This window comes from Argiope bruennichi, chromosome X1, assembly GCF_947563725.1.
Source record: "Argiope bruennichi chromosome X1, qqArgBrue1.1, whole genome shotgun sequence".
Classification (NCBI taxonomy): domain Eukaryota; kingdom Metazoa; phylum Arthropoda; class Arachnida; order Araneae; family Araneidae; genus Argiope; species Argiope bruennichi.
In genome coordinates, this window is record NC_079162.1 from 73,618,641 (window position 1) to 73,627,940 (window position 9,300).

The window sequence follows — 9,300 nt, forward strand, 5'->3', positions numbered from 1 at the left end:
TAAGAATTTAAAAAAAATAATTATTACGAACACGATACTTTTTTTTTTAATACTATTTTCTAGGTTTAAAAAAATTGTTAACTATAAAAATGAAAATTTCTATAGCTGATTAAACTTAACCTGTTTAGAATAAAATAAAATAATGAAAATAATTTTGTGAAATATCTCTTGATAAATCTTAAAGCTTAGCTTTTTCCTTTGAAAAAGATTAATGTAGATTATTTTAAGAGTAACATCTTGAATTATAGCACACTACTCCTTATTTTTAAATTTATATAATTTTCTGCTTCGTTAAGTTGTTATAACTGCTGTCAGTCGCCGAATACTTAACGCTATCAAGTTTGTTCTCTTTAAATAAGTAAAAACAGAAGCATTTTCAAAACGTTATGCAGAGAAATACAAAACACTACTGCCATCTATTGAGGCTTATTGATACTAACAGTCATAAAGTCAAGTTTAACAGTCAGAAAATTCTTCCTCTTCAACTCTCTTCTGAAGTTACATTTCGCAAATAAAAATATCATACTTTTAAATACGCCTTTTTAGATATATTAAGTCAAGAGACAAATTTCTAGAAAAAGTAGACATGCTAAAAAAATAACGAAAGAGGATATTGCTAGGAAATAGATTTTTAACGAAAAATAACTGAAGTGGGTGTTATTAGATATTTTAACCGTTTTAGAAGAAATAATTTCATTGTGCTTAAAATTCAGCAACAATCGAAGTTTAAAGTAGGCTATAACCATACATCCATTGATTTTTGACAAAACTGAATTTAAAATCCATAATTCTCTTATTCCTTTTTCTAGACTGGCATTAAGATTATATTATTATGTGAATCTGTAAAAGAAGAAATAAGTTTCAAATGTTCCAATATCTCTAAGTGGAAATCTTTTCAATGATTTCCGCGGTTCCTTCCAATCGTCAATAATTGGAAATCAACATCACTAAAACATTTATTTAAGTATCTTTTAAGAGTAACATTTTATTTTTGCGTTAGCAGAATTGTATGTATTTTTATTCAAATTTCAATAATCAGTTCTTTTACATTTGTATTCTTTTTTTTTACACCAAAAAAGATATTTTTTTCTACTTTATGGCAGGAGAAATTGCATTTAATCTCACATTGTTCGGTGCCGCTGAGAGGATGCTCCTAGTACTTTAGAATCCATCGCCCTTTTTTTTTTTTTCTTTCTTTCTTTTCTTCCCTTTTTTTTTTTTTAAATTTACATCAGTTACACAGTTCTTATTTCTTTTTTACACTTGCATCACTTTTGAATAGCTTTCTATAATTGCAGTTTTTGTCATCATGAAAAGAAAAACATTTAACATTTACATTTTAACACCGCCCTCTTTGCTCAACGTTAAAAAAAAAAAAAGAGCGCCCAATAACGATTGACAAACTCTGCCTTTACATTTCGTGTTTAATTTGCATTAGTCGTAAGACTCCTATTCATTTTCAAAGCATTTCCTGTTCTAAATATGCATCCCTTTTGAATCATTCTCTGCTGCTGAAAGAAGTCATGTACTTCTTTAAAAAATACAGTTTCGAACAGTCATGCTTTTGATTACTTCCGACTTTACTTTGATCTTCCTTTCTTTTCCTTTTTTTCCTTCGTATTTTCCCCTTTTTTCTTGGTACATGTACCGAATGATGTCACAATTCTACTCCTCTAAAAAGTACCTTTTCAAATGTTCACGCTTTTTCTATATCAGTAATTGGAAACGAGATAAGTTGGACAATTTACCCTGATATAAATGTTAACTATCAGTCATAGAAGAAAAGTTGAGTAGCCACCATATTAATAATGTTAATTTAATCTTGCTAATCAAGTTTGAAAAATGCATTTGACCACAACAATTGAAAATTTTATTTCAAATCGTATTTGAGCAATAAACATAAAGCCTTCTGTCTGATGAACTATGCTTTCAAAGTGACGTAATTGATGCATTTATTTAAGATTAGGTGGGGGGGGGGTCTATCAAGGTTTTATAATGCGATATCTCTTGAAAATAGAGGGATAGGGGTGAAATGGAGCAGGAGACCATTGCTGTCGTATCTGTGAATCATAAACTTTCATATGAAATGAAAACTGGCAAAATTGCACAGGAGTTATGGCTAACGGATTAAATCAATGTTTTCCTCAATCAGAATGTATAATAGGCTGGATTGAAAAAGTATCGAATTCAAAAAAGTAGTTCCATCAAATAACACTAGGTCACAAAAATTGACTGTTGATTAGCATACCACTGCTAATTTTTTTTCGGAATTTCTGCACTTCTTTTTCATTTCCAGCAGCAGCTTCAACATTTTGCTACATACAAAAATTGTTATGTATGTTGCTATAGTTTTAAGGGCAATTTTCTGTAATTAAATTGGTTACTTACTGACCAAGACAACCAAAATTAGTAATTCTCTTTAATTATAAATTGTTAATTAGACCAAAAGGGACTTTCTTATGATTATCATTCAGCACTCATTTTTTTTTTTTTTTTTTTGATATTTCGAAGGCACAATTGACAATTGTGATTTTCTTGCGAATCATCTGCCTTGTGAACATTTTCCAAGGATAATTTTTAATATCAAATTCGTCAACTGTGTTCTGAAATGACAACCACCCAGTATCTCATTGGTATTTTTGGTTCGTACTAAAATTATGGACATAGTACAGTGTATGTACAGTAAAGTAATGTTTTTTTTAAAGATTTTTTTTTTTTTTTTTTTTGAAAATAGGATGAGGTGGAAAACATTTGACCATTGATTACGCATATAAGAGTCATGAATTTTCATATAAAATAAAAACCGGCGAAGTCTCATCAGTATCTGAAGTTAGGGGACTAGTTCTTTGGGGTTTTTTTCCCTAATTATTTTAAATGTGTAAATAACGAGTGATACAATAATAAATTAAAGTATAGCATGCAGGACTTAAAAGATGTATAAATTCATTACAGTTGTTGCACATGACATTTTATATTATGAGCTTAACAAATTTAAATTTAGTTAATAGCAATATTTGTATGTGTTTTTAAGTATTTTTAACCAAAATATATTAAGGACAGTACATGAATAATTTGCTACTAATAATTTCAAACATTTGCAACGAAAATGTAATATTAGTAACTGAATGTCTAAATGTTCCCTGAAAAAATAATAAAATGGGTATTCTTTGATTAAAACAAATAATAATCAATGAGTCAATACTCAATAATTACGGAAATTCGATGATAGAAACAATGTCATCTGCTAAAAACTTTAGGAATATTTCATCCGATTTTCTTTTTCATTTAGTTTATATTAAACTTTAATATATGCGGGAACGAAAATGTTATTAAGACATTTTTTTTTTTCATTTCTGAGAGTGAAGAAAAAAAGTGTTTTCTAAATATATTACTTAGTATTTTTCAGTGGATTTTCATGGTTTTTAATAATTACCATATGAAGAGTATAAATTCACCTATGTAGACCGAAACTTATACGAATAAATCCACCCCCCATCCCCGACAAAAAAAAAAAAAAATAAAAAGAGGAGGTTTAGATATTCATTCAGATCAAAATGAAATATTTAAAACCTGCCTAGCCACATAAATATACAAAAATTCCTAAAATACAAGGAAGTACTATGCAATGTCCTCTATTTAAGCATTTGTTTGTAAAATATAATTTGCAGCTTTTGAACAAATTCACTATATCCTATAACCAAATGTTTACAGATTATTATTAGAAAGACGTTATTAAGCATACCTTATATAAATTTTACAGAGTATTTATACTTTGTAAGGAATGTCTAATTTTGAAATATTTTTCAGATGAAATAGTGCAAGTAATCACTTCACAAGTTGAATAAAGAAGAATTCAAATTCCGAAGGAGCCGAAAGGATGCTGGGATCTGGAAAATACCAAGTGAAAAAGTCAAGAATTTTGATTGTACCACAAAGTGTTATCCTCAAACTGCGTAAAGATGGCAAAGTATTCTCAAGCCAGTGACATCTTCTTATTAAAAGATAATGCTGACACTCGATATGTATAGATACTTCAAACCAAACAGATTTTTCTACCAATAGAAGTAAATACAGTGTTGGAAAATCCAGGCAAAATATTGTAACCGAGTATCGGGAAGATTAATTTATACGCAAGGCATCCAATTATAACATGTGACAAATGTATCTGGTCCTAAAGGTAGACTCCGAATCATCGCAACTTCATCATTTTCAATGGTGAATTAAAAAAACCAAACAATCAGCGTAATGATTCTGGTCTTTTAATGGTCAGAAAAAGACCAAGAACCTGTTATCCCCAATTACAGTATGGCAACGAATCAATGACGAAGTGCTGAAGTATAGGCGTTGCGATGTACTATGTAGAAAACAGAATATGCCTCCATATCCTTGAAGCTGCTTTGCTTATATGGTGAGTGATGCAGAGAAGAAGTCCAGGAAACCTGCGTTTATCTGTTTCAAAGTGTAATATGTAGCAAAGTGTAATAAGTAGCAAAATGCAATAAACAGCAAAGTGCAATAAATAGCAAAGTGCAAAGTGTAATAAATAGCAACATTAACTGGCGATATTGCTAAGCTTATCTGTTCCATGATTTGCTTGTAAATAAGGATATCAGGCAAATTTAATGGGCTTTGTAATCATTCAATTCCTGCCATGTGCAAGATACTTCTTAACTTCTTTTATTTACCCATTAATCGTCAATTCAGAATATATTACAGCTGTGCCTCATCGGCAGCATTAGCAATGATTCCGTGACTACCAAACATAATAACCTTCCTACTAAATACTCAGAAGAACTTTGTGTATCTAATTTTCACTAATAACTGAACATCCATTTTGGAATTTTTAAGCCATCTTCATTTGTAAAATAAAAGCATTGTGTTTTTATGTGATTTCTTTTATTCATACACATTTTTGTGGACAGGTATAACATATGAGTTTAATTTTTAAATATGTTGAAGAATTTTTTAGAAAAAGATGTCAGAAGTTTCGCGACTGTTAAATTTTTGTAGCATGTTAATGTATTTTCAAATATTTGAATATGTCTTCATAACATTCCATAATATTTTTCTTCCAGAAAAAGCAGTTGTTACAGTTTTCGATATTGTTAATTTTTTTTCCTCGATTCTTTACGTATACAACAAGCAGCTTATAAAGACTGATCTAAAACATGGAAGGAAAAAAGAGATGGGGAGCTGTGATTTCAAAAAGAAACACACGCATGTATTAACAAAAAAGATTAGATTGTCGGTTGTTTAACTATTCTAAATGTCATGAATGAAAATGGAAACAAACAAAACCTATGCAATTTCTGAACGTAAATAAAGAAGCAAAAAGAAAAACAAAATCAATAATATCAAATGTAAGTATGGCTTCATTTTGAGTCAAACTTACATCACTTTAATCACGAAAGCCTATTTAATGTCAAGAAACAGAAAACCTTATTCCATAAAGATTTGTTTGTTTACAAGCCAAAGTCATTCCATGCTTTCAGCACGTGCATAAAACTCTCGTGAAAATTCTGTCCTCCGTGTTTAGGAAAAAAACTCTCGCTGCAGGAAATAACACAACAATGCATAAAATAGAAGTAATACATCATTTGTTTCATTAACCTAAGTGCACAATGTCGTTTAAAATACGCCAAGCGTATAGATACATAACGGGACAACTATTTCTCGCGTGCGAGTGAAGACTAGGTAGGCATGGTGTGCTTACTCCATGTAACTATTCTGTTACAAAATATCCTCAAACACCAAATGATGTTGTCAGAAACACCTCTTCATATATAAAATTTACAATGAAACAGCCGAATCAAAGTAACATATTATTATTTGTAGAATTTTAATATAAACATAAAGCATATAATTTTGACTGAAAATTTTCTGGTCACCAGTTTTCAAATAAGTAAAATTGTTTAACAATAAGTATATTCATTGATGAGGCTCTTTTTTGCATAACTTTATTTAATCATCACTTTTTTATGTGTATCATGTCAAATCTCTTAAAACTATAAAATATGCCGTACAGATTAAAATAAATAATTCGTAATTGGTAATCATCATTTTAATATATATTTTTACATCTAATCTGTACACTGCATTAATAGAACTATTATTGGAATTAAAAAAAAAGTCATTTACATGGAGCAAACAGTAAAGTATATATTAAGTGATTTTGTACACTTCGCATCTAAAAATGTGTGCCAAAAAAAGTAAATGCATTTTTCCGTTTCTATATCCGGGCCGCGGTGGCCTGGTGGTAAGGTCTCGGCTTCGGAACCGAAGGGTTTCAGGTTCGTGACCCGATTTCCCCCGAAGAACCGTCGTGAAAGGGGGTCTGTTGCACGTTAAATCCGTCATGACCAAACGTCCTCCCGTTGGTGTGGAGAGGGGGGTGCCAGCTGAGGTGTCATCCTCGTCATCTGATCGTGGTTCAAAATTACGAGGTCCATCCCAAAATAGCCCTAGTGTTGCTTCAAACGGGATGTTAATATAACCAAGCCGATTTTATATCTCTCCCTTTTGCTTAACTTAAACAATTCATTATGCGAGATTTTGTTAGAAATGATATGTTTTTTTCTTAAAAATCATAACTTTTCTCAAAACTTACCAACACCAGTATCATTTTTCTTAAAATAATCATGGAATGAGGGTTAATTTAAGCTCAGTGTTAAAAATACAGAAATAATTAACATAATCTACAAAACAAGCCATTGCGCTGCCATGTAGCAGCTTTTTCTTCATTAATAAGCAATCTGAGTAGCCAAAATATCAGGAACATCGTGCTACACAGTATTAATATCGTTCAGAGCCTTCTTAGACAACAGATGGTAGAAAATATGCTTCCATATATGAACCTTTAAAATACTTGAAACTACTGAGGAGGAATATTAGCCCACGCTAACAAAGTGGAAACTCTTAATTATCTTGGTTGATGTTGGTTAGTGGTATAGAAGTTAAATTCTGGTATGCTGCACCAAATATGCTGCAAAGATAAAAAACTGAGTTATAAAAAATCCTGAGTATTAAAAACATAAAATCTGCTGATAAATACCAAAGATAAATAAAGACGAGTAAATGCAGCTGGCAAAATACTGAAAATATAATATCAGAGAAATAAATTTTTTTCCCAACATTGCTCCGGAATATATATATATATATATATATATATCTATATGGATCAAAATTCACAGAAACTAACAATAGATCCATAAACAAACAAAAAATGTAGCAAACGATCGGAAAAATCATTACAATCTTGTGACTTGTTGTTCCATGCACGTTATATGCGGACCACTCAAAATTTGAGTATTTTTCTTAATAATTTGACCATTCAGCTTATTTTTGAATAATTGAAATAGCTCTGGCCACAATTGAGCTGTAGTATAATAAAACTAAACGGCATTCAAAATCGCAAACATTTTCAGCATTTATTCATATTCTTGGGATATAGCAAATTATAAATATTTCTAGTTCTGTTTTTATTTTTTAGATTTAATATTTTTTTGTCCAGTCAATGCAATCTCTTGTTTTGTTTTATATTGTAGTTAGCCGCCTGTTGAGACTGACTGATTCTCTCTTCGTGCTAAAAATATTAATTTAGATACAACACCTAACTAAAATGTGCAATTTACTCGATTTCTGCTAAGCTAAAAGCACAAATTACTGAAAGAAAATCAAGAAATGAGTTGGGAAATATGAAAAAGAAGAACAGTGTGCAGGAAATGTATTAGAATTTGATTAAATATTGATGCGTAAAAGTAATGAAAATGAATTGAATTTTCTGCATCTGATAAAATTAATGATTTAGCCTTTCATTTATATCAGTTAAAAAATGTTACGTAGATAGGAAGTCTAAAATATAAGATTTATTATTTTTTTTATTTTATTATGCATTATTCTAATTAAAATTGCAATAATTACACACAGTTTGAGCTAATTAAAGAAACAATTTCTAACTAGTTATAACACGAATGAACAATATAAACTCTAGAGAGGATAACACTACATTAAATGAAAGATTGGCTTAACATCGTAACTAGAAAGTGAATCTATCAAAATTAATGCAAAAACATATTTTTAAAGCTGCTTTTCATTTAATGAAAAAAGAATCAAATCAAGAAAACTTTCATATTTTTATTTCACATGTCAAGGTAAAACCATTGAACTAATAAACTGCCTAAAAAGGGAAAAAGAAAAGTTTATAGTTACAAAAGACAGTTATGTTATGAATTATATTTAAAAATTAATCTTTGAAAATATGTTAAAATCAGAGAAAAGCTATTACAGAAATAAAACTGGTATCATTAAAAATATAATCTTTTTCCAGTCCATATGTAAAAAAGTGATGATTATTTTTATGTCATATTTTTATAATAGACTAGGGAGTTTCCCCCCCCCCTCCCCGCTCGCTTTCGCATGCGAACCCCGATGTTGACCGTTACTGTCCACGATGTTCGTCAGTTCCAGCTAACAAGTTTTTAAACTCCACTGACCATTTGTCCAATGTTGAAAGTTTAATCTTCCCATGATGAGAACATGCATTTTCCGATCGGCCTATTTCCGATTGAAAACTCAAAGCCCTACAATGAGAATATTCTTGCATTCAATTTTCATATTTTGCCACCAGCTTAGCAGCTTCGAGATCAACTTTACTTTTCAAACTGCAAGATTTTCGCTCTGTCTGTTTCTTTATCTGATATTGCTGGACGAATCATTACTATTGTTTAAAAAAAAAAAAAACATTGTAGGATTAGTACGTGCATCGCTTAGATATTTAGACGATTGCTAACCAAGAGACGGAAAATTTTCGTTACTCGAAAAAAGTAAACAAATTGGAAATTATTCATTAGTGTTGCCACAAAAGATGTGTCGAAAAGTAGAATTAACAAATAATATTGTCTTAAACTAATGTAATGTTAATTTAGTGTTAAGTAAATGCTATTTTTTTGTCAACATTTTACCGATAAGCAAAGTATAAACTATTATTATGACGTAATAATAATTTTTATTAAATATTTCAAACAATACTGGCAAAACAAACCTCAAATATCATGGGTCAGGTGACTCGGAATTCACAAATAACGCAATGTTTACATAAAAAATTTAATATTATCTATAGATATTAAACTCAGTTTTGTCGTAATGACGTCAGTTGAAATTAATAATCTGATTTCATTACTATTGTATGAAGCTCGTTTGGTTCAGTATTGTTCTTAAAAGCGTCACACTTCAACAACGTAGAGCTTTGAGAATTCCATAGTTGATTCCAAAATACTTTTGTTCATTCTAAGCATTTCGCAA

General features: G+C 30.1%; 1 long non-coding RNA gene across 2 annotated transcripts in view; it reads left to right on the top strand.

The window, feature by feature from the left end:
* LOC129959067 (uncharacterized) overlaps positions 1–4,847 on the top strand; it is a 95,901-nt gene extending 91,054 nt beyond the window's left edge. For both annotated transcript variants that reach the window (XR_008783386.1, XR_008783385.1), the window contains one exon: positions 3,808–4,847. This is a non-coding gene — a long non-coding RNA (uncharacterized LOC129959067). The remainder of the gene's footprint in view (positions 1–3,807) is intronic.
* The last annotated feature ends 4,453 nt before the right edge of the window (positions 4,848–9,300 follow it).